Raw genomic sequence first — 27808 nt, 5'->3', positions numbered from 1 at the left:
TAACAAAAACACTGATCCAAAATAAACCTTTAGTCTTCTAAGTTTTTTTTTTTTTTTTTTTCAGGTATTTTGGTGACAGACCCTAAATAATGACTAGCAGAGACGAAGGTGAAGCAGGTTTGGGAACACATGTCATCTTTGGTTTATTCGATTAAAAGGTGGTTGGAAGGCCAGGCATGGTGGCACGCACGCTTGGGAGGCTGAGACAGGAGGATCGCACAGGTTCAAAGCCAGCCTCAGCTACTTACTTAGTGAGGCACTCAGCAACTTAGGGAGACCCTGTTTCATATATATATATATTAGGTCTGGGAGTATAGCCAGAAGGTAGAAAACCCCTGGGTTCCACCTCCAGTACCACCAAAAATAAATAAATAAATAAATAAATAAATAAATAAATAAATAAATAAATAAATAAGGTGGTCGGAGATTCCAGAGCTGTATTCAGTATTAAAGAGTCGTGGATTTTATTTTTTACCTGTAATTTCTTTTGTAGCACACATCTCTCAGATAACTTTGTATGTTTCTTATAGAACTCCATTTCTCTTTGTGCAAAAATATTTATTCATATTTTGAATTGTAGTTTTACTTTTTCCTTTGCTCCTCTTTCTCTCCAATTGCACTGGATAATTTAAACTATTTTATTTTTATCAAAGTCAATAAATTTAGACCCTTCTCATTTGCCACATCCAATTAAAAAATTTATTCAATTTCACATTATCATTTGAGCCTCTTATTCAGTTTTTGAAAATAGAAACAATGATTTTATACTTAATTTGACCTTTATATTGAAATTTAGTGATTCAAACCATTTTCAAATTTATCTTAAATTGAATGAGTCTAAAATAACTGAATTTTCCAATTCAAGGCCAGGAACTTTTGTAATCACTCTAGCACATTTAATGTTTTGTGAAGTAAATGATTCCTTTCTGATTCCATTTGCTTATTATAATCCTATCACATTTAACCATCAGTATTCCATTCTCACCATTTTTCTAATAAAATAAAACATTTATAAAGTACCTGGAGGTTGATTATGTAATATATTACTTAAATCAGGACACTTTTGAAAAGAAATAGGAGATTATAAATATTAATACTAAAACAATGCATAAAAACTGTGGTTATACTACAGAAACCTGGTTAGAAATTCATCCTAATTTCTTGCTGTCCAAATAATGATAAACAGGTATTTTCCAAAATATTTTGTAAATATATAATCAATAGGTTTCAGATGCAGCTTTTTTATTGTATCCAATGACTTCTAATCTAAAGCCATGTATTTTATATTTCTAATGCAGCAACATCAAACTTCCATAAACTACATGAGAAAAATGGGGTAATTGGCTGTTAAAAAGTAATTCTAAAATCTGCATGGTTTAATGCAATCTTAGCTTATTTCTCTTAAATGATGCTGATCTATTATGTACTGGCAGCAGAACTTTTATTAACTAATGTCCTTTCAAAATTCATATATTAGAATTACTAATTACTAATATCATATATTAGAGTTACTATATTAGAATAGTAACATGCAATCCACCTCAAAAAGTGATTGTATTTAGATGCAGAGACTTTAGAGAGACTGTTAAGGTTAAATGAGATAATATGGGTGAGCATGACTATAAGAAGAGACACCGTCAGTACCTATGGAAAGAGGAGGAGTCATGTGAGGAGCACTGATAAAATGTCCTGTGCAAGACAAAGAAAGAAGCTTCAGAAGAAACCAAACCCAGAAATAATTCATTTTGTAACAGAATAACAGGAAATATTAGAGGAAGAACTCAGAAGTTTGATGACCAGACTTCATAAGATAGATATACACATATTACTATAGTATTCTAATCAATTCCTTTGGAAAGTCACCCATAGTGCTGTAACTGGGTCATATGGTAGTTCCAGTCTCATTCTTCCACCCTATAATATTTTAGCAATATACTAATTAGCAGCTACACTAATTTGCAACTCCACCTACAGTGTATAAGAGTTCCTTTTGCTCATATCCTCATCAGCATATATTATTGTTTTTATTCGTGATTATTGTCATTCTAATAGGGGTTAGATGAAATCTCACTGTAGATTTGCATCTCCCTGATGCTAATGATGTTGAACATTATTTTTATATATTTATTAGCGATTTGTATTTCTTCTTTTTAGATGTGTTAATTCAGTTCAATGACTTATTTTTTGAATGGGATAGTTGGTTTTATTAGTATTAAGGATTTTTTGTTTTCTTTTGTTTTCTTTTGTTCTAAGTTCTTTGTACTTTCTCCCATTCTGTATGTTTTCAATATTATCGATTGCTTCCTTTTTTTGCACAGAGCATTTTAATTTAATGCCATCCCATTTATCGATTCTTGTTTTTATTCCATGAGCTTTGGGAGCTTTACTGAGGAAGTTTTTAGCAGCACATGTTTATAGCAACACAATTCACAAAGGCCAAATTATGGAACCAGCCTAGGTATCTGTCAAAATATGAATAGATCACAAAATTGTGGTATATACACACAATGGAATTTTACTCAGTCACAAAGAAGAACAAAGTTATATCATTTATAAAACAATGGATAGAACTGGAAAATTTTATGCTACGTGAGATTAGCTATTCTCAGAAAGAAAAGGATCCTATGTTTCTTTTTTACTCATTTATGGAAGATAGAGAGAGAAATTGGGGTTAAAAAAGTGACTTCAGTAAAATCCTGGAAGGGAATTGGAGAGTGAGGAGGAGTAAAAAAAAAAAGAAAGCTTGTTGAATAAAATAGTTCAAATAATACTATGTATATATACAAAGTTATCAATTCTAATCTCAAGAATATATACAATGAGAAGGAGAGGGGAGGGAGGAGGATGAAACACAGAAGGGAATACACCAAGTTCTGTATGTATATGTATCCCTATCACTATAATATAATTACAATGTATAATTACAATTAATACAAGTATATTTATAAAAAGAAAAGAGAATTAGTAAAAGGTATATCATTCAGATATATAAACATTGCTCAATAAACACTTTAGTATATAACTAATTAACAAATGAATTGTTTGTGTTTAACATTCTAAAGATGATACTTGAGCCCCAAATGAGATATCTGTGACTCTATCATTGGCCATGCCCTTAGAGACAGGCAGAAATTGACTTGAAGCCTTCAGACTCCCAAGGGAAAACTGTCACTTTCTTCTTTAAAGTGTCATGCCGATATATTTTCATTTGTAGTCCTTTTTCCATGTGATTTAAATTGATGAAATGAGGCTTGATTTGAGATATATATCATAGGTGTGCTCATAAAATGAAAGATGAAGATCTTTTAATAATTCTGAAATTAGACTCTTAGTTAAACCAAAAACTCTAAGTATTCTACAGTCCTCTCTTGCCTTTCTCTTCAGAACTTTGAGGTCAATTTCAGCTATTTCAGTCATCCTTTAATTTTAAGAATTGAGACATACAATCACATGTAAAACATGTTTGGTTATGGAAAATGATTATTTCCTTTTTTGCATTTATGGAAGCTCTATCAACAGGTATAAGATAACTTCCATTTAAATTCCTATTTTACTCTTAGCTTTAAAAAATTTTAATACCCTGATTGTCCTATACTCAGGGCATTTAGTTATATGATGCTATGTCTTTACCAATCACTATAAACTTATAATTGTAATTAGAAATTTTGAGCCAGAGTCTACTTGATATGATTTTGTATTTTTCAAAGATACAAAATGCTCTGCTTATATAATATACTATAAGCTCATAATTTAGCCTAATAATATTGAGGAGGAGTAAATCTTCTCAATTACTAAATAAATATCTCAGTTACAGAAAAAAAAAAAGCCATAACATGTAATCATCTACAAAGAAGAGATTAATTTCCAATAAGAAAATTTTCCATTATAAACTACATGCATTGTTTTAAAAACAACCTTTTCGATGTCAAATAGTTTCCCAAAATTTCTGTGCTGAAAAAAAAAGGTTACCACTAAGATATTGTGTTATATTTCCAGCTCTATCTTCAGTTGCTATATATGATATTATTTGATGATTGCGAATCAAATTCTTTGGAAATAATATTGGGTAATTTAGAAAGTGTATTAATAGCAAATTAGGCTTATTTTTCCTATATACAATCCTAGATTTAAAGTTTGAAAACCTCTGATTATTATTCATGTAAATTAAAATAATGTGATGTATATACAATGAATTAGAATTTCCAAAGGAAATATTTTACCCTGATAATTTTTAAGTGCAAAAATAAGTAAATTTTTGAGTCTGCTGTTCTATTAAAATATAATAAGTCATGCTTTTTATGTCTCTAGAAATTCATTCCCAAACATTCGATCACTTCCAATGTGAAGGTCTACTTACATAGAATTTTTATATTGTTTTGTAACTTTATATTATATTTTTATTGAGTTGCTTCAAGCCACAAAGAGATGAGACCAAGAAAATTCAAAGAAAATTTGATACTTAGATAAATTTAAGAGCGTAATTCGAATTTCTGAAAGCTTGTCAAAGATATATAACTTTTCTATGCCCATTTCTATGTACTGAACCATAATACCTTAAAGTGATTTCTGCCCCAGGAAAGGGTAAGCCTGCTTAGCTCAGATCTGAAGTTTTATTAAAGTTATTTCTTCCCCTAAGATCCAAGCTCTTCTTATATCACTGTTCTGCTCCTCAAAATATTTCAATTTTTCCCCTTTCTATTTTTGTCAACAATCCATTCTATATTTTGGTCACTATGTTTATTGAAAATTCTCCCATTATGCTTTCTTTATCAAATACTAATATTATCATTTTAATCATATGATGTTGACTTAGTCAAATACTGCAAAGTTATCATTGCAGTTAGGTGTTTATTAACCATTATCTACATGATATGATTTTTTATTTTCCAAAGATAAGAACAATTCTGGCTATTCTTTGGATGCTGTGGTATGTAAGTGATAGCTTGTATCACTGCTTTGAAATGAGCTATAGCAGGACAATCTCACCTTGAGTGGTGCTCTGATAAGTAGGTTAGGAGAAGTGCTGATTGGTAACATTTGCTGTTTTACATGAAGTAAAAACTCCTGTGATAGCCCTTTAAGACTTCCCAGTTGAAGTCCTTGAGTTTGTAGTTGAGAAGAGATATGTATAAAAGGCTCTGCCAAACCAGTGCCACCTACTTCCAGCAAACAACTGTTTCCTTCCCACTTGCTCCATCCTTTCGCATATTGCCTGTGATTTCCACTGTTGGAATGTCCTCTTGGTAGGAAAGAGTGTAAATTTTTGTTCTTGAAAGCTGTAAATTTACCATTCAATTTGATTGTTTGATGAAGGATTCCTTGAAATTGAACATATGCATAGTAGCCCTTTAAACAGGGCTAGAATAGTTGTAATTCTAAGACACAGCTTCCAGGAGAAACTTGGCATGATTGTTGTTTATAACTGCACTTAGATAACTTCTAATATTTTTGAGAGAGAAAAGGGAATCACATGCAGATCTTCTGAGCTTTTTATCTAATCACATGCAGATCTTCTGAGCTTTTTATCTATGCACTTATTTTCTTCCTAGCACTCTGAACACTTAAATTTCAAAAGCCTCAAGAGCCCTGAACTGTGATCTCTTTTTCTTCTGCCCATTGAAAACCTTTTTAAATTGAATATGTATTCTTTAAGAAATATTTCTCAAACTGGCATATGTAGATTTTATGTTTGGAATTTATTCTCAGTATGTATACTTAAGTTTGAAAAACACTCAAATAAAATTTTAGCTAAGCTAAAGAAGTGTTAAGGAATTTTGAGGTACTCCTGATGTTGTAATGAAAAAGAGCTAAAACTTCAAAATTGCATATTTTTTGACATCATGTCTTTATGGCATAGAGAAAAAAGAAAGCAAAATATATTCCTGTGATTTTTAGATAAACAAGGCAAAGTTCACAAAATATACAGTAATTTGGAGACCAGGAAATGTTCATTAAAAGCCAGCAGTTCCTGTGAGCTTCATAAAATTTTATTTGATCATATACACAAAAGTTTCTTGAATTTAGGGGGTAAAATATAATATTTTTATATATTTGATGTATATGATGTGTAATTATCAAATCAAGAAATTAGGATGCACATCACTTCTAATATTTATAATTTTTCTGGTAAGAACATTAAAGTACTTTATTCCATATATATGGAAAAATATACTATGTTACATATAACATATATTTGGTAAGACATTTTAATTTTGTTTTTTCATGATATCTTCATATTAAATCCAGCAAAACTTATTTTTGTCATATCTTTAAAACATATTTTTCAAGGCATTTCAATTTCTATATCATCTTACTAGAGAAGATGAAGATTTAGCATGTTTATTGCTCTAGTATTTTATTTGGTTCCTCAAATAGCAACTCCATGGAGCAACAAAACTTTTATTAAAATTATATTAGATTATGTTAATATCATCATTAGAATCTTTAATGTCTTTCTATTGCATTTTTTCTTTCTTTTTCTTTTTCTTTCTTTTTTTTTTTTTTTTTTTTTGCAGTACTGGGGATGGAACTCAGGGGCATTCTACCTCTGAGCTATACACTCCAGCCCAATTTTTTTTTATTCTTTATTTTGAAACAGGGACTCACTGAGTTGAAAATGGCCTCACTAAATAGCTGAGGCTGTTCACAAACCCAGATCCTCCTATCTCAGCCTCCGAAATGCTGGGATTACAAGCATGTGCCACCACGCCCAGCTCTTTCTATTGCATTTTTAAAAATTAATTTTTATTATGGCTTACCAAACCATACCATGATTTGGCCATAATCTAATTTTCATGATTGTCCTCCTCAAGTACCGTACTTTAGCCCAACTTAACATTAAGTTTTTCAACCACATCAAACTCCAAGCATAGGGTCAAAGTGCCAATGGTTTATTTTTCCTGAAATCCTCTGTTTCACCCTAAAGGATTTCTCATTCATTAAAAATCAGACTAAGTGTTAACTCTCATGAGAGATTTTCTCTTACACCTACCCTTTCTAAATTAGTTATTCATATTCTCCTAATTTTTATATCTTTCTCTTTAATTTTCACTCCATTACTATAATTTCCATAATAGCAAATAATTGCTTTTGCTTTTCAACCTTTCTCTCTGACTAGAATATAGAGTGGATGACAATAGCATGCAATTCTATCTTGTTCACAAGATAGTCTTATTTCACACAATTGCAAGTAAATAGTGTGACCTTTCATAGGTGTTATCTGCTAAGCAAAGTGAGATGTTACAACCATTAATTTGTCCATTCATCTCTTATGAAATAAGTATCATTCAGCTAGGGAGAACTATTAAAGTCCATTTATTCAAGTAACTGATTTTACGGACTCTCCAGATTTTGCCAGATAATGCTTTATCCTGAGAAAATTACAATTGACATAATCCTACAAACATGTAGACTAAAGAAAAGCAGAAAAATTATTATTCTGTCCAATAATAAACAGTACTATTTTCAAAGTTAAAAAATCAGTTCCAAAGACAACCTGGAGTTCAGAGGTTTCTCTGATGCTTTTGTATTGCAGTTGCCTTTTAAATATCTCAAAGCTCTGGAAAATAAAACATAAAATTTTAAATACCAATGATCAAGGTAAGTCCAATGATGGCACCAGAAAAGTTGCATCTTACTGACACTTAACTCTAACTCATTCTTGTAGTGAAAGGAGAATATTTTTTAATTATATATTCTGTTTCACTATTAGGCCAAAATACAAATTTTATCTGTTCTAAGTTAGAGAAAACCTCAACTCCCTCAGATTGAAAATATGCTGTCTGGAATTCAAATCTGAGTTACTTCCATGAATGTTTGCATGCTTTTTTATTTTCTTATGATGGTTTTAATTTTTCATTATTAGAGTGTTTGTACACATCGCTTAGCTGATATTTATTGTTGATATTTTTATTTGTAATTATAATATTGTTTTCTATTATTAATTTGTATCATATTTGATTTTAGTCAAACAATTATGTTTGTTAATAGCAATATTCTAAAGTCAGTAAAACCGACATTTAATAGGTATGACAATAAGCTTTCTTGAAATACCCTCAAAGATGAATGCAGAAGCTGTTATCCTAATATACACACTAGAAAGTAGTATCCCTAGGCCTTATTCTATTAATTGTGCAAGAAACAGATGCTGATCATTTTATATTAAAAAACTCTTTGTTATTGACTTAATAATTACTTCAGACACTCATATATCTACATGTATTGGTAAATTATGAATTCAGATGTTTACCTTTAAAGGAGAATCTGTTCTGTACTATTAATATCTTTCTAAAATATTTCTTCTGCTCTCTCTGACTATATATTTACTGAAATATTATACTATCTCTTCTCATTTTTTTTAGATTAGTTTTCACTCTATCTTGAATGAAAATAAAGAAATTTTCTCTTCACTTTTCATGGAAATCGGATACTATTAGGCATCTGGATCAGAGACTAAAAATGCAAATGCACATAGTCCTGGCATGAAAATAAAACATACACTAATGGAACAGAATAGAAGACCCAGTGATAAATTTACTCATTTATGGTCAACAGATCTTTAACAAAGATGGCAAGAATATGCAACAGAAATGAACAGTTTTTAAAATAAATAGTGTTGGAAAAACTAGAAATGTATGTGCAGAAAAAATGCAGAAGAAATAAATTATATCTTCATCTTAGAGAATATATACATCAACTCACAATACACTAAAGACTTACATATAAGACTTGAAACAGTAATATCTGTCGGAAAAAAACAGGAAATATACTCATGAGATTGTTCTAAGCACTGACATTTTTGGGTAATAACCTCAAAATAAATCACAGAAAAAGCAAAAAAAAAAAATCATAGAAGATTGCATAACTAAAAATCTTTGCACAAGAAATAAAAATGATCAACAAAGCAGTAGGAGAGAAAATCTTTGTAAATCACACCACTAATAAAATATTAATATTTTAAAAGTATATGGAATTAGTCGGGCATGGTGGCGCATACTTGCAATCCCCGTGCTTGGGAGGTGGAGACAGGAGGATCCCGCAGGTTCGAAGCCAGCCATGCTGGCATAAGAGACCCTGTTAAAAAAATATAAAATAGGTCTGGAAGTGTAGCCTGGAGGTAGAAGGGCTTCTAGGAACCCCAGTACCACCAAAAATATATATATATATATAATAATAATAATAAATAAAAATATATGGAATTAAACTAAATACCAAGAAAAATAGGCCAATTAAAACACAGTAAATAAAACTAATAGAAAAAAAATTTTTTGGTGGTACTGGGGTTCCTAGAAACCATTCTATCTCTTGATTACACTCCCAGACCTATTTTCTATTTTATTCGGAAACAGGGTCTCTTAAGCCAGCGAGGCTGGCTTGGAACCAGAGCAATCCTCCTGCCTCCGCCTCCCAAGCACGGGAATTACAAGCATGCACCATCACGCCTGGCGAACTAATAGAAATTTCTAAAATGAATATATTCAAATGGTCACAAGCTATATGAAGAAGTGTTCAATATTCCTTAGTTAGGGAAATGAGATTCCAAGCAGCAATTCTTAGAATTACTATCATCAAGAAAATAAGATAATTAGTGTTGGTGATGATGTGGCAAACAGGATGCCCTGTTACATTTTAGTGTAAATGCAAATTTATATATATATAGTCATATATATATATATATATATATATATATATATACTATAAAAACAATATGAAGCTCTCTAAAAATACTAAAAAGTCAAGCATTATATAATTCACCTGTCTCAGTACTACTTTTATATGCAGACAAAATAGCATCAGTGAGTCAAAGTGATATCTACATTTTCATGTTTATTGCAGCACCATTCAGAGCAACTAAGAAATGGAATTAGAGTAAGTATCCATAAGTTGATGAGTGGATAAAGAAAAATGTGATACAAACAATGGAATACTATTCAGTCTTTAGAAATAACAAAATCCTGTCATTTGAAATAGTATAAATTATCCTATAGGATATTAAGTAAAATAAACCAAGGCAAGAGAGAAAAATATTTTATGAGTTCATTTTGATATGGAATATAAATGATTTGAACTAATAGAAACAAAGTAGTGCAATGTCATCAAAGACTAGACAAGGAATAGAGTTAAATAAAGAAATGTTGAGCCAGGCATCGTGGCCCAAGCTTAAAATCCCCATGCTTCGAAGGCAGAGACAGGAGGATCCTGCAGTTTCAAAGCCAGCCGCGCTGGCTTAGGAGACCCTGTTTCCAAATAAAATATAAAACATGCCTGGGAGTGTAGCCCAGAGGTAGAAGGGTTTCATCCCCAGTACCACCAAAACAAACAAACAAACAGAAACAAATGTTGGTCAAAAATACCAAAATTTTGATGATATAGAATAATAACTTCAATAAAATACTTAGGAATAAAATTTAAACTTAACCAAAAAGGTAAGAGATTTCTACAAAGAAAATTATAAAACATTGAAAAAAAGAAATAGAAGAAGATCTTAGAAGATGTAAAGATCTTCCATATCCATGGATTGGCAGAATAAATATCATTAAAATGGCCATTCTTCAAAAAGTGATCTACAGATTCAATGCAATGCCGATTAAATTACTAAGATCATTCCTCACAGATATAGAACAATCAGTCCTTAAATTTATTTGGAACAACAAAGAGCCCAGAAGCCAAAGTAATTCTCAGCAACAAAAATCATGAAGGAGGAACCACAATACCTGACTTTAAACTGTACTACACAGCCATTGTAATAAAAACAGCATGGTACTGGCACAAAAAAGATACGTATACCAATAAAGCAGAATAGAAGACCCAGAAATAAGCTCACATACTCTGAGCAAATTGATTTTTGACAAAGGATACAAAAACATACACTGGAAAAAAAGCCTGTCCAACAAATGGTGTTGGCAAAACTGGTTAACCACATGCAGAAAATTGGAAATTAATTCCACTTTCTCACCCTGCACAAGAGTCAATTCAAGATGGATCAAAGACTTGAAAATTAGAACAGAGACCTTGAAACTCCTTGAAGAGGGAATAGGTACAACACTGCAACACATAGGCACAGATAAATACTTTCTCAACAAGACCCCAAAGGCAAAACAAATTAAAAGGCGAATCAATACATGGGATTGCATGAAACTGAAGAGCTTCTGTTCAGCAAAGGAAACTTTCAAGAACCTCAACTGAGAGCCAACAGAATGGGAGAAGATTTTCACCACCTACACCTTCGATATAGGACTAATATCTAGAATATACAGAGAACTCAAGAAACTCAACATTAAAAAAACAAATCATCAAATCAAAAAATGGGCAAGTGAACTAAATAGACACTTCACGAAAGAAGAAATTCAAATGGCCAATAAATGCATGAAAAAATGCTCAACATCATTGGCAATCAGAGAGATGCAAATCAAAACTACCCTGAGATTTCACTTAACTCCAACTAGAATGGCAATCATTCAAAACACAAACAACAACAGATGCGGGCGAGGATGTGGAGAAGTGGGAACTCTAAAACGTTGTTGGGATTGCCAATTAGTGTGACCACTTTGGAAAACAGTATGGAGAAGCCTCAGAAGAATGGGAAGAAATCTACCATTTGATCCAGTAATAATTTTAGTAATGGTTTTAGTGAAACAACAAACCAATTAGGAAGGAAACAGAAGATAACAAATAGATGTACACTTGCATAGATCTTGGTTATGACCAATTATTAGTATTTTGCAATGGAGCAAAGTGTGTTTATAATAATGGTAGTATTTTGATTAACTATTGGAAAAATAATAATTGTGTCACCACAATAATGAACAACCATAACTTTTATCTATAACATGAATTGATACATTAAATTTGATATTATATTAATATATAATAATAAAAACTAATATATAATGAGAAAGTAAATTTGTAGGCATATATGAATTTATTTAAAGTTCAAAATTAGGTTTGACATATCCATGAAATGTTAGAAGTCACAGTATTGGTTTTCTATTAGAAGAAACAGTGTGAAGTTTGAAGCAAGAGAATGGACAAAGTAATAGAATGTGTAAATGAAGTAAATGGACAAAGAAAAAAAAACAAAATATCCATGGATTGCTGATACAGTTTAGTGGTAGAGCACTTGCCTAACATTTACAAGAACTTGGTTCAGTCTTCCTTGCTAAAGAAAAAGAAAAAGAGAAAGAAAAAAATTCATAAGCAAAATAAAGAAAAAATAAACATTTGATAATAAATTTAATAAATATGGCAGGTAATTCCTTATATATAGCAAACATAAGAATTACTATTTTCATTGTAAAATTCTCTTCAAAGGTGTTGCACTGAGAATTTCCAGTCCATTGTTTCTTTGTGACAGTATATTGGTTATACATACAGTAAAACTAGGTTCATGACACTTTGAAAGAAATAAAATTATATGAACCTAAACATTAGTAATTTTATATAATTTTTAATAATTATAATTTTTAATAATTATAATTTTTAAATAATTATAATTTTTAAATAATTAAGCTAAAAATGAATAGGTGCTATCTGGCCATGATTTGCTCTCATTCCATTAGAGACCTCTTAAAAACTCAGTTAACCAGACTCTACATGAAGGAAAACAAATCACTGTCCCAGTAGCTGGAATTGCTGTGGATTGCGGTAGTAGTTCCAGGTGGCCAATCGAGTCCAGCAATTAAAAAGGATTCAATAGAAACTGAATTATAATTAAAAAATGATTTGTTTTGAATAATCTGAAAGTAATACTATACTTTCCACAATACTTTCCGCCAGAATCTGCTTATTTATTTTTCTCACACTTTTTTAATCTTCTAAAATCTTGTCTTGCCCTTGGCATATTTAAATCCTAGGTCTCTACAATGAATGCATCAAGATGAGGGAAACATTATGTAAAGTAAATAGAGGATTTCAGACAATGTGAAAGGAGGGTGTAGGTGGTACTTTCTCCTTCTTGTATATACACTCATCCATAATATAAGAAAGTCTTGTGCTTTCAGATTCTACTTTTCACCATAAATGAAAAATAATGGTTTGTATAGTATGAGATATTTAGGAGATACAAGGCTCAAAATGACCACAATCTAACCCTATATTCTTTATTGTTTGCATATTTTTGTTTTATCATTTTCTCTCTAATGCCCTCTGTCTCTTTCTTTGCCCTAAGGTCCCTCTTTTAGTAACCTTTTTCATCACCGTGACCAAAATACCTGACAGGCACAATTTAGAAGAGGAAAGTTTGATTTGGCTCATGGTTTTAGAAGTTTCAGAAGTTTTATTTCATGGTTTTCTTTATTCACAGCAGAAGCAGCTCAGAGGCACAGGGCCCCAGGGCATGGTGGAGGAGGAAAAGCCACTCTCAAATCAAGTTGGCCAGGAATCAGAGAGAACAGGAAGCTGCCAGGCATGGATACAATCTCCAAGGCCATGCCCCAGGGACTCACCCACTTCGGCCATGTTACACCTCCAACCTGGTTGTATTAGCCATACAAAAAATCTCAGGAGACATTTAAAATCCAAATTATAACACCATTTGTTTAACTTTGGTTCTATATCTTCAAACAAATATATATTCATCATGTACATACCTACGACATTATATTCATTGCTTTATGTTTTTTTCTTATTTATGTTACTAAAAAGTCCTGGAGAAATAGTCATAAATGTGAATAAACAATTAACTGAAAATGAAAGCTAACCCAAGATAGTTTGAACTCAGCTTGAAAAAATAATTTTTAAAAATTTGCAATAGATGACATGAAACATTTATAAAGTTTACAGGATCATTTTTATAAAGAAAGGAATCAATAAAAATTATATATAGATTTTAAAAGAAATGCTTAGGATTTTTTTTAATCCGAGTTTAAGAATTTGGGGATTACTTGTGAATGAATGATGAAGGCCACCTTCATTTTGCAGTCATCCAGCGAGACTTTTCATCTTATGGTTTTCTCCCTTATAAGTGGTAAAACTTGCAGAACACCTTATATTTCAGTTGTACATAAACTTGTATATGTATATAACTGTATATAAATCAGTTGTATAAATCCTAAAATGTTTAATTACATCAAGTAGATGCAATTTTTAAAATTTCTATGAGATATGCATGAATAAACCTATTTCAATGTTGATGTTCATTTTCCTCATGAATGAAAGGAAAGATGATACTATCTTAGACAATAGGGAAAACAGGCAATTTTAGTCTCCTCATTTCTAAGGGTCCTATCTCTCAACTGACCTAAAAAATATTTTGGCAATCCTATTAAGACAGTCTCATGTACTAAGAAAAACAGGAAGTCTTCAGGAAATTTTCCATTACATTTCTAATATTTCATCTACTTATCCTTTTCTAAATCAAGATTATGCTGTTTTCTAAATCAAGATTATGTAGTATGCCTATATCTACTAAACCAAAAAAGAACATTAGCAGAAGAGATATAAACACCCCAGTGTTATTAAAATAGATTCATTCCTATCCACTCATTTCCCTGTAAAGAATAAACTGCACTATGGAAACTGATTGCAAACCAAAGTAACAAATAAATGCATGAAAGCCTAAATAATCCTTTTTTCTAGTTTTTCTGACAGAGTACTAGTCCTAAGTGTGCTCTTAGAATACAGCTTAAGTAAATTTAGGAAAAATGTTATTTTATTCATATGTCCTCATAGATCTTTATTATATAAATTACTCTATTAAAATTTATGAGAATTATTTCAGTGAAGAAATCTGACAGTGTCAATGTTGTTTCTGATCTTGTTTATGGTGGTGTTGTTTTGTTTGTTTTGTTTTGTTTTGTTTGGCACTGGGAATTGACCTCAGAGGCATTCTACCTTTAAACTTCATCCCACAACTTTTGTTACTTTTATTTTGATTTTAAACAGGAGCTTACTAAACTGCTGAGGCTGGCCTCAAACCTACGACCCTCCTCTCTTAGTCTTAGATTCCCAACTCTATGTTGTGTTTGTGTATGTGTGTGTGTGTGTGTGTGTGTGTGTGTGTGTGTGTTTGTGTGTGTGTGTTACTGGTAACTGAATGCAGGATCACTCTACCTCCAAGATATAGCCCAGCCCTTTTTATTTTTTGTTTTGAAGTATAGACTCACTAGGCTACTGAGAGTTTTGCTGAATTGCCCAGGCTGATTTCAAATCTGCAATCCTACTGTCTCAGCATTCCAAGTACTAGGATTACAGACATACACCACTGTGTCTAGTTCTACCTATGTCTTTAACACATGATCTCTCAAAACCTTAGCCGAAATACCTAATTAATCTTACTAATATTTCCCAGACTATATTTTGAGAAATTATTTGCAGTTAATCATCTTTTTCTATGTCAAGCTACATTTTTACTTAATTCTAAAACTAAACAAAATTGCAAAATGTATAGTGTTAATAATAAATATTGGGTTAGCAACTTTGGCATTTGGCCAATACCATTCTTTATAAAAATCTATAAAATAAAATATTTTTAATAACTATAATTTAATATTTTTATATTCAATGTAATAAATTTTCTTCCTTTAAAACATAGAAAATTGCATCAATTTAGATATTTTAGAAATAGTATAGATTAATTCTTGTTTACCTGCAACAATTTATTTAGTCATCCTTTATTTTAGTCACAGTGGTAAGTATGAACATAAAATGATAATCCTGAATATAATAATTACTATTTTTAGTTAACATTTATTTAGTATTTTCGATTTACTTCATATGTATTATCTCAATTTATTCTGAAAGCTGCTTTATGAGGTAGATTACTAATGGTAATATTTTACAACTTGGGAATCTAATGCTGCAGCTTAGCAATTTGCTTACCACTACTAAGATACAGAGGTGAGTTTGAACCCTGTCATTCTGGCTTCAGAGTCCGTTTGCTACAGACTTAGGACTTGTGGCCAGAGTCTGGCCAGAGTTGATAGTAATCCACAAAAACTGTGATATAGAGAATAACAGGATAGACTTTCCTTTGGATGCTACAAATTCCAGTGAGAAAGACAAGCATGGGAAATTATGTATATCACAATAAAAAGTAAATGAGAAAATGTTAAGTAAAACATAATGAGAAGTAAATATTGATGAAAAACTGAGTAGTTAATTTTGTATAAATGTGAGTAGAATGGTTAGTGTTCAGAATGAAGATATTGAACAAAGAATAGGTAATAATGGTGTAAGTTCCCCAAATAAACTAGAGTGAGAATAACTTGAGGAAATATCAATTGAAATCAATGAAATCATGTAAAGTATGAAGATAATATGTAAAAGAAAATTTCTGGGAAATATTAGCAATTAACCTGTGATAGTAAGGAATAGAAGATACTCTTTTTGCTGATGTCCCCATGCACAGAAAACATTAATAAATTCAATTATACTATTCATTTTATAATGTGTCTAGGTTAATTTTGGAGCAATATTAGTAATAAAATAAATATATTTAAAAGTTCTATAATGAATTATATAGTTTTATTTAATTAAGTCTCTTTATCAAATAACTTATAAAGGGAAACTTTTATACTATAAAATCATTTATAATTTGATACTCTTTGTTAAGAGCCAGATTAACTAAGAGGAAATGCCAGAATGAAGAGATATGAGTTCTCAGGGTTCAGCATAGGAATATTACAATTTTTATTGAGATGCAAAGTAGCTTAGACAGGATTGTTAATGAAAGTCCATTTTGCCACAAAAGATAATATAAATTCAATTTTTTTCTAACTTCTACTAACTTTGTAAGATGGACACATTTCTAAACATTAGCTAGCATATGAAGTTAAAAATGTTCTTTTAAAGTTAATTTTATTATAACTCAAGGTCTGATTTAAAATGCTTCCCTACTCTTAACCTTATCTATAACCCGGCATTTTTATTGTGTATGAGTGAGCTCAGGAATGTGAGGGTGGAGGTTATGTATGTGTAACATTAATCTGATATGACAATTTTTAGACTAAATGCTCTCTTGTCTCAAGCCATCAATACAATTTTATTACATTATATTTTTGAATAGTGACTCTTCCATTTTCTAAAATCTAATATTGGCCACTGAATTCTAATCTTTTTTTTCCCTCCGGAGTATGTATTTCCTATACTGAAAAATGCTGGAGTGTATATCAAATGAACTATATGCTTCTTTTTAATTGAGATAACTCATTACTTCCACTCATATCTTTTGCACTGTTTTTACTAATAACTACTTACCCTCTCCACTTCTACCATTTAATTTTTATGTAATTATTGCGTGCTAAATTGCCTTGCATTTCATGGATAATGCTTCATATCTCAGACTTACAGTACATCATTTAAATTCTGAATTTTTAAAATAGCAATCTATTTCTCTATTGTTGATTCAAAGTATGTGGCTTGCCTTGTCCCCAAATTGTTGCCCACTGTGTTACTTCCTGCAGTCTTCATTTATAGAACACATTATAACATTTTGAGGGTTTTCTTTAAACTTGGAAAAATGATAATCAACTCAGTGAATTTTACTAATTAGAGAAAAATAATGCTTTAAAGTATAGGTCTTGTTCATCAGCTATATTGAAAAGGTCAGTGTGGGGTGTGCAAATCTAAACTCATATTGTGCACGAGAATGTAGTATTTTTTATGTAGTATTAAAGATGTCTGTGAGCTTATAAAACCAGAAAAACATTCCTTGATGAGAAAAAGAGAGAAGTATTATGTCATTAAGTCATGATCAATTTGTTTCATTTATCCATTGCAATATAATATTTTAGAAGAATAACTAATGCTATCTGAGCATTTCTTATCAATGGAGATACTTTCTGAAACAGTATTTCCAGAGGGGAAAATGTCAAAATAAAATCATATAAAAATAAAATATTAGTAAAATATGTTTGGTGTGTTATAGTTATTAAATTATTAAGAGATGTGAATAATCTGTTTCATGATAAATTAGACTTTGGCAGATACATTATATTAACTCTACAGGGACCCAGAGAGAAAATATTGGATGATCTAGATTTAAAAATTTTCTATTTCAGAAACAGATAATATGTTAGTGACCAGAAAGCAAATTACCTTGTTATCTATATAATTATATAACTAAAAAAAGTACAGAGGAGAAGAGAGAAAAATTAGCAAATCCATGCTTTATGACAGGGGCAGGTTACACAAGACCTAGAACAGGGAATGTTTTAGTATGTCATGCTGTTATATATTTGTTTTTCTGGGAAGCTAAGACTGAGTAACAAAACATACAAAACAACTAAGTCTACTGGATTAAAGCATTCGGCAGTCAACTAAAGTGATAGAAAGGAAAAGAGTTCTCTTTCCACAAAAAATGAGAGATAGAAGAAAGAAGATTATGGAGAAAGACAAACCCTTTTAGCAGTAAATCTGGTTTGTTTTCCACTGAGGATGGCACTCTGGACATGGGCTGTAGTGGATTCCATGTAAATTTTGTTTGGAACAGAACCCTGTTGGACCAGAATTTTATAAAACCTTTCAAAAGTCAGCATGACTCCTGTTTTATGGAATCTGCTGGTATTGAGCTACGTTATCAAATGGTAAAAATGTTTGAAGCCTGTATAGGATTATATTTCACGAAAGGTGGGTCTCCTACTCTGCTAGGGAAGAACTTATTGTGTGACCCTGCTTAGAACAGCATTTCACCTGTAAAACCATCAGTGGGATATGTTATTGTAGGATTTCTTTATTGCTTCCATATTACCTAATTTAAAACAGCTACTAAAACACTAATACAGAATAATTCACTTGAAATATAGGAATAAAATATAAGCATAATTTTCTGCGAAGTAGATGGCATACATGTTTTTAATTTAAGTAAAATTATACATGATATTTTTGTGAAAGATTGCTAAAGCCTGAGAAACCTACAAGGGACAAACCTTTACTTATTTTGGTGATAAAACTTAACAGGCTTTAACAGTCTTCTATGAACTGAAATAATGTTTCATACTTTAACATAAGTTTTTTTTCCAAAGCAATTGCTTGACATTATAAGAAACTAGTTCATTTACAAAAATATTTCCTATATGGGAAGAAGTGGATTGTTCTGTTTCTTTTTTTTAGAATATGTGAAGCTTCTATATTTTTAAAATTATATGCAACAATTTGAGATTATATGCTTATAACTCCTTAATAATCTACAGTGTTTAACAGTAGAAATAAGCACACTTCATTGCACAGTTTTGGGATATCAAGAGGAGCTGAAACTGGGAATTTAAAGACAGAAGTAATATTACTTACTTTACTTTTTTTAAGTACAGAAGGAAATTATGCCTAAAACATCAAATTACACAAAAACATAAAATTACATGAATAATATCCTGTGTAGAATTTTATTAGTAATATAAAAATAAGAGATATTCTTGTTATCTGTATTAATCAATTCGATTTTTTTTAAAAAAACTTATTTTCTTCGTATAAACATGTAACTAGTGTTGACTATAATTGATCATTTATCTTTGTAATATCTAACAGGAATCAAAATACAAGATGTGAGCCAGGCGTGGTGGCGCACGCTTGTAATCCCCGCGCTTGGGAGGCAGAGACAGGAGGATTGCGCAGGTTCGAAGCCAGCCGCGCGCGCTGGCTTAGGAGACCCTGTTTCCAAATAAAAATGTAAAAATAGATCTGGGAGTATAGCCCAGAGGTAGAAGGGATTCTATGAACCCCAGTACCTCCAAAAAACAAAACAAAACAAACAAACAAAAAAATACAAGATGTGAAAGCCAGGTTGCATTGCATCTTCCTTTGCCTTTACCCAAAACTGATTATTGAAAGGGCAAATTAAAAACTCTTTAAAAAGAAATTCTATGCTTGTAATAATTTCCATATTTTCTACACACTTTGACATTTTATTTTTATAAAAGGGAAACAATTGAATAATTGAGAAATATTGTTATATAATCACATATTAAATAATATTGAATAAAATTGATCAGTTTTCACTAATTCAAATAATTGATTTATCTAGTTACAATTAGATCTCTTAGAATTAAATTTATTAGAATCACTTTAAAATTTCAATATATTTGAATATATTTAGGCTAAATAATATATTATTCAACTGGACTTATCCACATAATTGCTTCACTTATAGCTATGTTAACTTAGAATCACTGGTAAGACAATTCAATTATGCAATCATGCAGTCTTTATTTGTTCTAATGTACTAAATTTTATTCTACTTTTCTAATATATATTTTTGCATGTATGGTACTATGGATTAAACCCAGGGGTGCTCTACCTTCAATCTAAACCTAATCCCCTTTAAGTTTTATTTGAACAAAAAGCTATTTTTCAAATAAAACTTTCACTAAGTTGCTGAGAGTCTCAATAAATTGCTGGCCTCAAACCTGTGATCTTCCTATCTCAGTCTCCCAAGTACTGGGATTGCAGGGGTGCATCACCACTCTCAGCTTCATAATATGTAATTTGAACCAATGTAATTACTCTCATAGTACTGGTATAAACATTACATTAAAATGGCATATGCCGCCGGGCGTGGTGGCCCACGCTTGTAATACCTGTGCTTGGGAGGCTGAGACAGGAGGGTCGCACAGGCTCGAAGCCAGACTCAGCTACTTAGTGAGGCTCTCAGCAACTTAGTAAGACCTTGTTTATAAATAAAATATAAAAATAGGTCTGGGAGGCCAGGCTTGGTGGCGCACGCTTGTAATCCTCGCACTTGGGAGGCTGAGACAGGAGGATCATACGGGTTCGAAGCCAACCTCAGCTACTTAGTGAGGCTTTCAGCAACTTATTGAGACCCTGTTTCCAAATAAAATATAAAAAAAGGGTCTGGGATTATGGCCCAGAGGTAGAAAGCCTCTGGGTTCCACCCCCAGTACCACCAAAAAAAGAAAAAAATAGGTCTGGGAGGATAGTTCGAAGGTAGATAGCCTCTGGGTTCCACACCCAGTACCATAAATAAATAAATAAATAAATAAATAAATAAATAAATAAATAAATAAAAGCACATGCCTGTATGTCTCAAAATATTGTGAAATAAATCACATCACTGGCTACCATAAATTGAAAAACACAAAGTGTATTTAAGGTTTTTGTTTTTTGAAACAGGGTCTCACCAAGTTATTGAGGGCCTCACTAAGTAGCTGAGGCTGTCCATGAACAGCGATCCTCTGGTCTCAGCCTCCCGAATGCTGGGATTACAAGCATGTACCACCACTCCCGGCTCTATATTTAATACTGATGAATATTAAAATGCATTTTATTTTTAATTGTTATCCTAATTCAGAGGATGAAATCAGTTAGACATATTTTACTGTAACCATCTTAATAAAATTAGATATGCAATTAGTAGATGTTCATGATCAAAGTTTCTTTGTTGTACAAGTGTGATACTTAGAGAATTTAAAGATCGATTTCAGCTGGGCTTGGTGGCGCACGCTCTTAATCCCCGCGCTTGGGAGGCTGAGACAGGAGGATCACACGGGTTCGAAGTCAGCTACAGCTACTTAGTGAGGCTCTCAGCAACTTAGTGAGACCCTGTTTCCAAATAAAATATTAAAAAGGTCTGGGAGTATAGCCTGGAAGTAGAAAGCCTCTGGGTTCCACCCCCAGTACCACCAAAAAATAAAAAATAAAATAAAAAAATAAACATTGATTTCAGCTCATTTTCTTTGCAAAAAGTCTTTTCTCTTTCAGCTTCACCATCAAGCATCTGACAGGTTGCTAAAGTAGCAGAGCTTGATGAGTGGGAAAAAGATGATAACAGAATTCAGACTTTCTCACCAGATAACTGGTAGTAAGTACAATTAAGACGATCCAGAGCCAGGCGTAGAGGTGCACACTTGTAATTTCAGTATTTGGGAGTCTGAGACAGAAGGATCTAAGTTTGCCACCAGCCTCAAGTATTTAATGAGGCTCTCTGCAACTTAGTGAGACTTTGTGTCCAAATAAAGAACAAAAAAATGGGGCTGGGGGTGTAGCTCATAGATAGAATGGCCCTGGGTTCAATCCCCAGCACCACACACAAAAAAGAGATATCTAGAGAGGGGAGGAGGAATCTTTATTCTGGAGAACACAGTAGAGGCATTAAAATGTGACTCAACAGCCTATTGTGCCCTGAATCTCCTGTTTTGTGGTGGGGAGAATAATCTAGCAAGAGAGCTTTCACCCCTAGGTACCTGTCATGATGGTTGTTCAAGGAACGGTGCTACTATTCTTCACGCCCAGCACTTTGACAGTCAGGTTCACAGTATGAGGATGGGGGAAACGTCACCTGCCTGGGAGATGCCAGTGTTGTCACTGCTTCTGTAATGTGGTACGCTGACCAAACAGCCTATTTTCTTATTTTAAAAATGCAAACTTTCTGGGAGTGATGATATATACCTTTAATTCCAGTACTTGGCAGGCTGAGATAAGAGGATCAAAGATTTAAGACCAACCTCAGCAACTTAGTGACATCCTCAGCAACTTAAGCCTGTTTCAAAATAAAAATAAATAAATAAATGGCTAGAGATGTAGCATAGAAGTAAAATGTCCCTGGTGTTCAATCCTCAATACAAAAAAAAAAAAAAAGTAAATGTAAAAGGTAACTAATACAAATCATCATCAATTTTTCCCCCACCACAGAAATAGTTTCACTCTCAGCAAATATCAAGGCCTGGATAAAATGCATAAGTCATTGTAATAAAAAGAACATGTACTTTTGTGAAAAGAATAAGCTAATTAAGTATACTATTTTTTTACTAGATTTACACAAAAAAATTGTTCTACTTGAATAGGTTCTAATTTTATACAAACTTTATTTGCTTAGTTAATTACTTTTGCTTCTGAAGTTATTTCTCTAAAGAAATTGCTAGCAGTTTGGAGAGCATGCTGTTCAGAATTGTTTTGACATATGTGGGTAGAAAAAAATGATGCTGAAAATATCAAACAAATGTATTTAGTTTGAAACATTCATCCTTAAACATCTGTTAATACAATCAGTATTGCAACAGAATGCAAACAAATTTCACACTTTTGAACCCCACTGGGTCTAGAAATATGCAAAATTTATAACAAGTCAGATGTGCCCTAGCCTCAGTTCCAAAGAAAGCTTTGCCTTGGCTCATCAATAGCCCACTTGGAGCAAATAAACTTCACTCCTCAAAGCCATAACCTAGATTTATGATATGAAAAGCTTGCTATTTATCGTATACTTTAATTCAGGAGTACAGTAGTGCGTTTAGACCACCACATATGACAATTTTTAAGTATCACAAGTACTACTATTTCTTCCACATTACTAAAGCACCATTATTTCAGTTGAGCTCTTTGGAAAAAAACTACAATATATTTATTGACTTTTGACTCTCATGACTGAGTAGCGTTTTGTCTACTTTAGCGGGAGACTTTATGTTGTCTTTTACTTTTTCTTTTTTCCTCTTTTACAGGATTTAGAAGATTCACTTTTCTTTGTTGAGAAAATACGCAGAGCACATTTTCATCCAAGTTCTTTTATCTCCTCTGAAGCTATACCAAAACCAGAGGCATGACCTTTTGCTTCATCCATGACCCCAGCATCTGCAGTGGAATGTTCAAGGCAGGTGGTGCTGGGAAGTTAGAAGGCAAGACTGGAATGTCAATGTCTCCCCTGCTGTTCTTATTGCTAGGAACTTGTTATTCAAATTGCCCAGTAGGTCTCTGACAATGTACTATCATTTTTTAAACTTCACAAGTCATTTTATATTAAGACCTCATTGTGTTGCTAATGGCATAAAGCTCATTCCATCACTTTAATAAGTATATTAGAGATTGTCTTTGGGTCTTGATTACAAAATACACAGCTACATATTTTTTTGTGTGGTACTAGGGATGGAACCCAGGTGCATTTGATTTCCAAGCTACACTCCAACTCTATTTTTTATTCTTTATTTTGAAACAGGGTTTCACTCACTCAGTGAGGTTGCAACTCACTGAGTTGCAAAGGGTCTTACTAAGTAGCTGAGGCTGTCTGTGAACCTTGATCCTTCTGTCTCAGTCTCCCAATTGCTGGGATTACAAGCATGCTCTACCAGGCCTGGCTTCACAGCTACATCTTTTTTCTTATATGGAACATATTGAAAATGGGATACATTAGACTATGCTTGATACTGAACCCTCCTCCTTCCCCCCCTCTCAACAAGGAGTGTCCAGGTTAACCATGCTATATTTATATTTGTACACACATTTGGATATAGCTCCTTCATTAATCAACCTCAAACTTCTTCCTCTCCTATACTTCCATTCGAGCTTTCCAGAGTTTTTTTTTTTTTTTCTCCACTGTCTGGAATCCCTCTGGTATACCTAATACTCCATAGTTTGGGCATATTAGAGAAAACATAAGTCCATTCTCTTTCTGTGCTTGACTGATCTCACTTAATGTAATCCAGGTCTTTCCATCTTCTAGCAAATTACATGATTTTGTTCTTTTTAATGCTGAGTAGAATCCCATTGTGTGTAATTCCCATAATTTTTCAATCTATTTATCTGTTTATGGATATCTAGATTGGTTCCATATTTTGGCTATTATGAATTGTGCTTTTATGGACATGGGTATGCATATGTTACTGTAGTTTTCTGATTTTAACCCCTTTGGAAAGATGCCCAGGAGTGGTAAAGCTTGATCATATGGTGGGTATATTTCCAGTTTTCTAAGGACTCTCCACACTGATCTCCATAGCAGCTGAACTAGTTTGCACTCCCACCAGCATCTATGTTCATCAAGTATATTCATCTGTCATTTTCCTTTTTTGTGGTATATTTATTTGGTTTGGGGATTAGTATGATGCTGGCCTAATAAAAGAAATTTGGGAGACTTTCGTCTCTTTCAATTTCCTGGAACAATTTTTCAAGTATTGGGATTAGTTCTTCACTGAAGGTTTCATAGAATTTGGCTGGGAATCCATCTGGGTCTGGGGTTTTCTTTGATAGCAAAATTTTTATTTCTCTTTCTATTTCTTTGCTTGCTATTGGTTGGTTTAAGTTTGCTATGTCCTCTTGGTTCAGTTTAGGAAGGTTATATGTGCATAGAAACCTGTCAATTTCTTCCATGTTTTCCAGTCTATTGGAGTATAAATTTTCAAAATAGTTTCTGATAGTCCTTTGATTTCTGTCCCTGTCTATGGTGATGTCTCCTTTTTCGTTTCTGACTTTAATTATTTGAGTTGATTCTCTCTTTCTTTTTGTTAAGTTGCCCAGGGGTTTGTCAATCTTACTAATCTTTTCAAATAACCAGCTTTTTGTTTTGTTGATTCTTTGAGTTGTTTTTTTGTTTTCTTTTTCATTTAATTCTGCTCTGATTTTAATAATTTTCTGCCTTCTGCCAGCTTTGAAATTACACTGTTGCAGTCTTTCTAGGTCCTTGAGATGTGCCATTGGGTTGTTTACTTGGTGACTCCCTGTTATTTTTATGTCAATCAATGCTATAAACTTTCCTCATAACACTGCCTTCAAAGTGTCCCATACATTTTTGTAAGTTGTTTCTCTATTTTCATTTAATTCCAGAAATTTCTTTATTTCTCCCCTTATTTCTGATCTTACCCACTTGTTGTTCAATACTGTATTATTCAATCTCCATGCATTTAAATAGTTTCTTTTGAGTTTACTGTTGTTGATTTCTACTCTCATTCCATTATGGTCTGAAAAGATGCAGAGAATTATATTACATCTTTTGAATTTGCTAGTGCTTGCTTGCTTTGTGGTCTAGGACATGATCTAGTTTGGGGAAGGTTCCATTGGCTTCTGAGAAGAATGTGTATTCTATTGCTCCAGGTTGAAATATTTTGTATATGTCTATGAGGTCCATTTATTTTATAGTTCTCTTTAATTATGAAGAGTCTTTATTCATCTTTGCCTTGAAGATCAACCTAGTGGTGTAAGAGGTGTGTTGAAGTCTCCCAATATTATTTTATTTGAGTCTATTTGAGATTTGATGTCCAGAAGGGGTAGTTTTGCAAATGTGGCTGCCCCCACATTTGGGGCATAAACATTTACTATCATTATATTTTCTTGGTGGATTGTTCCTTTTAACAAAAGGAAGTATCCTGCTTTGTCTCTTCTGATGTGTTTTCACTTAAAATCTGTTTTTCTGGATATCAGCATTGCTACTCCTGCTCGTTTTTTGTCTCCATTAGCATGGTATACCTTTTTATACCCTTTCAATTTCAGTCTGTGAATGTCTTTGGCTGTAAGATGAATTCCTTGCAAACAGCATATATTTGTATTATGCATTTTAATGCACATTGCCAGTGTATGTCTTTTGATTGGTGAGTTAAGTCCTTTGACATTTAGAGTTATTATTTAAATATGATTTTTGTTTCCTTTCATTTTGTGTTCTGTCTTCTGTTTGGTATCCGCTTATTTCTTCTTAACTTAGATGCCCCACTGAACACCTTCATATCTTTTCTGGTTCTGAAGACTGCTTCTTTTCTCTTCTTTGTGGTTTATTTCTTTAAGTATTTTCTCTAGTGTTGGGTTTGAATTTATGAATTTTTGAGGGTCTGCTTATCTTGAATCACTTTTGTTTCTCCATCAATTTTGAATAATAGTTTTGCTGGATATAGCAATTTTGGTTGGAAGTTGTTTTCTTTGAGCATCTGGATCACATCATACCAGTATCTCCTGGCATTTATGACTTGGGTTGTATAGTATGTTGTGATTTTTATTGTTTTGCCTCTTTATGTCACCTGTTCTTTTGTATCACTGCTTTTAAGATTCTTTCCTTGGCCTCTATGTTGGTCATTTTGTTTATTATATGGTGTGGGGAGGTTCTTCTTTGATCTTGTCTAATTGTGTTCTATATGTCTTCTGCACATGAAGATCCAAGTCTCTTTCTTTGTTTGGAAAATTCTCTGGAATTGTTTCTCTGAAGAGATTATGAATGCCCATGTTCTGTACAACTATCCCTTTTCAATGCCTTTAATCCATAAGTTAGGACACTTCATATTGTCCCATATTTGTTAGATTTTCTTGCTGTAAAGACTTCTGTATGCTGTTGATTGTGTTTGCAGTGTTGAATGAACTGTCTCTTAACAGTGGTATTCTACTTTCCATTTCATCTAATCTTCCAGAATTTCTTTCTATTGCTGTCTTCCTTTCATTTATTGACTTTTATCTCATCCCAGACCTCTTTTTGATCTTTTCTTTGTGTTTCTATTTCTTCTTTCATTTTTTTGTAGATGTGTTTTAAAGCCTTTCATCATATTGTAGAACAAGATTTAGAACTCCCCTTCTTGCATTTCTTGTAGGTAGTGTTTCTGATTTCTGTTGTCTCTTCACTATTCCTAGTTCTCATATTTTCAAGGTTCTCAGTCCTGTTTTTATGATGTCTTCCCGTTGTTTGTGGCTATTATGTTTAATCCAATCCTAGTAGTAGGAATTTAGAAGTGTCAACAGCAGGTAAGCAGTGCTTTTTCCAATGGTGAGGGTTGGGTATTGGGGAAGGAGCTGGGGTGACAGGTACAGGATTTGGGTAAGGTAGAGGATATGATTAGGTTGAGTATGAATTTAAGTATAATAAGGTTGTATCTGGATGAGAATGATAGAGGGTTAGATAGTAGGACTCTTGTAGTTAGTAGAGTATTTAAGTATGAAGATATGAAATATCTTGAATATTAAACACAGAGATAGAGTAAGGGTAAATAAAATTTATATAGAAAAGAGCAGATAGGCTAGTGTGAGAAAGTTTATAAAAGGAAAGGGGGAGAAGAAGCAAACAAACATGATTAAAATAACAAGGTACAAAAGCTAACAATTATATTTTGAGGACAAAAAACAAAATATAAACATGAATAAGAAAAAGAAGAGAAAAGGAAAAAAGAAAAGAAAGGACAAAAATGAA

Source organism: Muscardinus avellanarius, assembly GCF_963383645.1.
Source record: "Muscardinus avellanarius genome assembly, chromosome: 1".
NCBI lineage: Eukaryota > Metazoa > Chordata > Mammalia > Rodentia > Gliridae > Muscardinus > Muscardinus avellanarius.
This window is presented reverse-complemented; position numbering follows the sequence as displayed.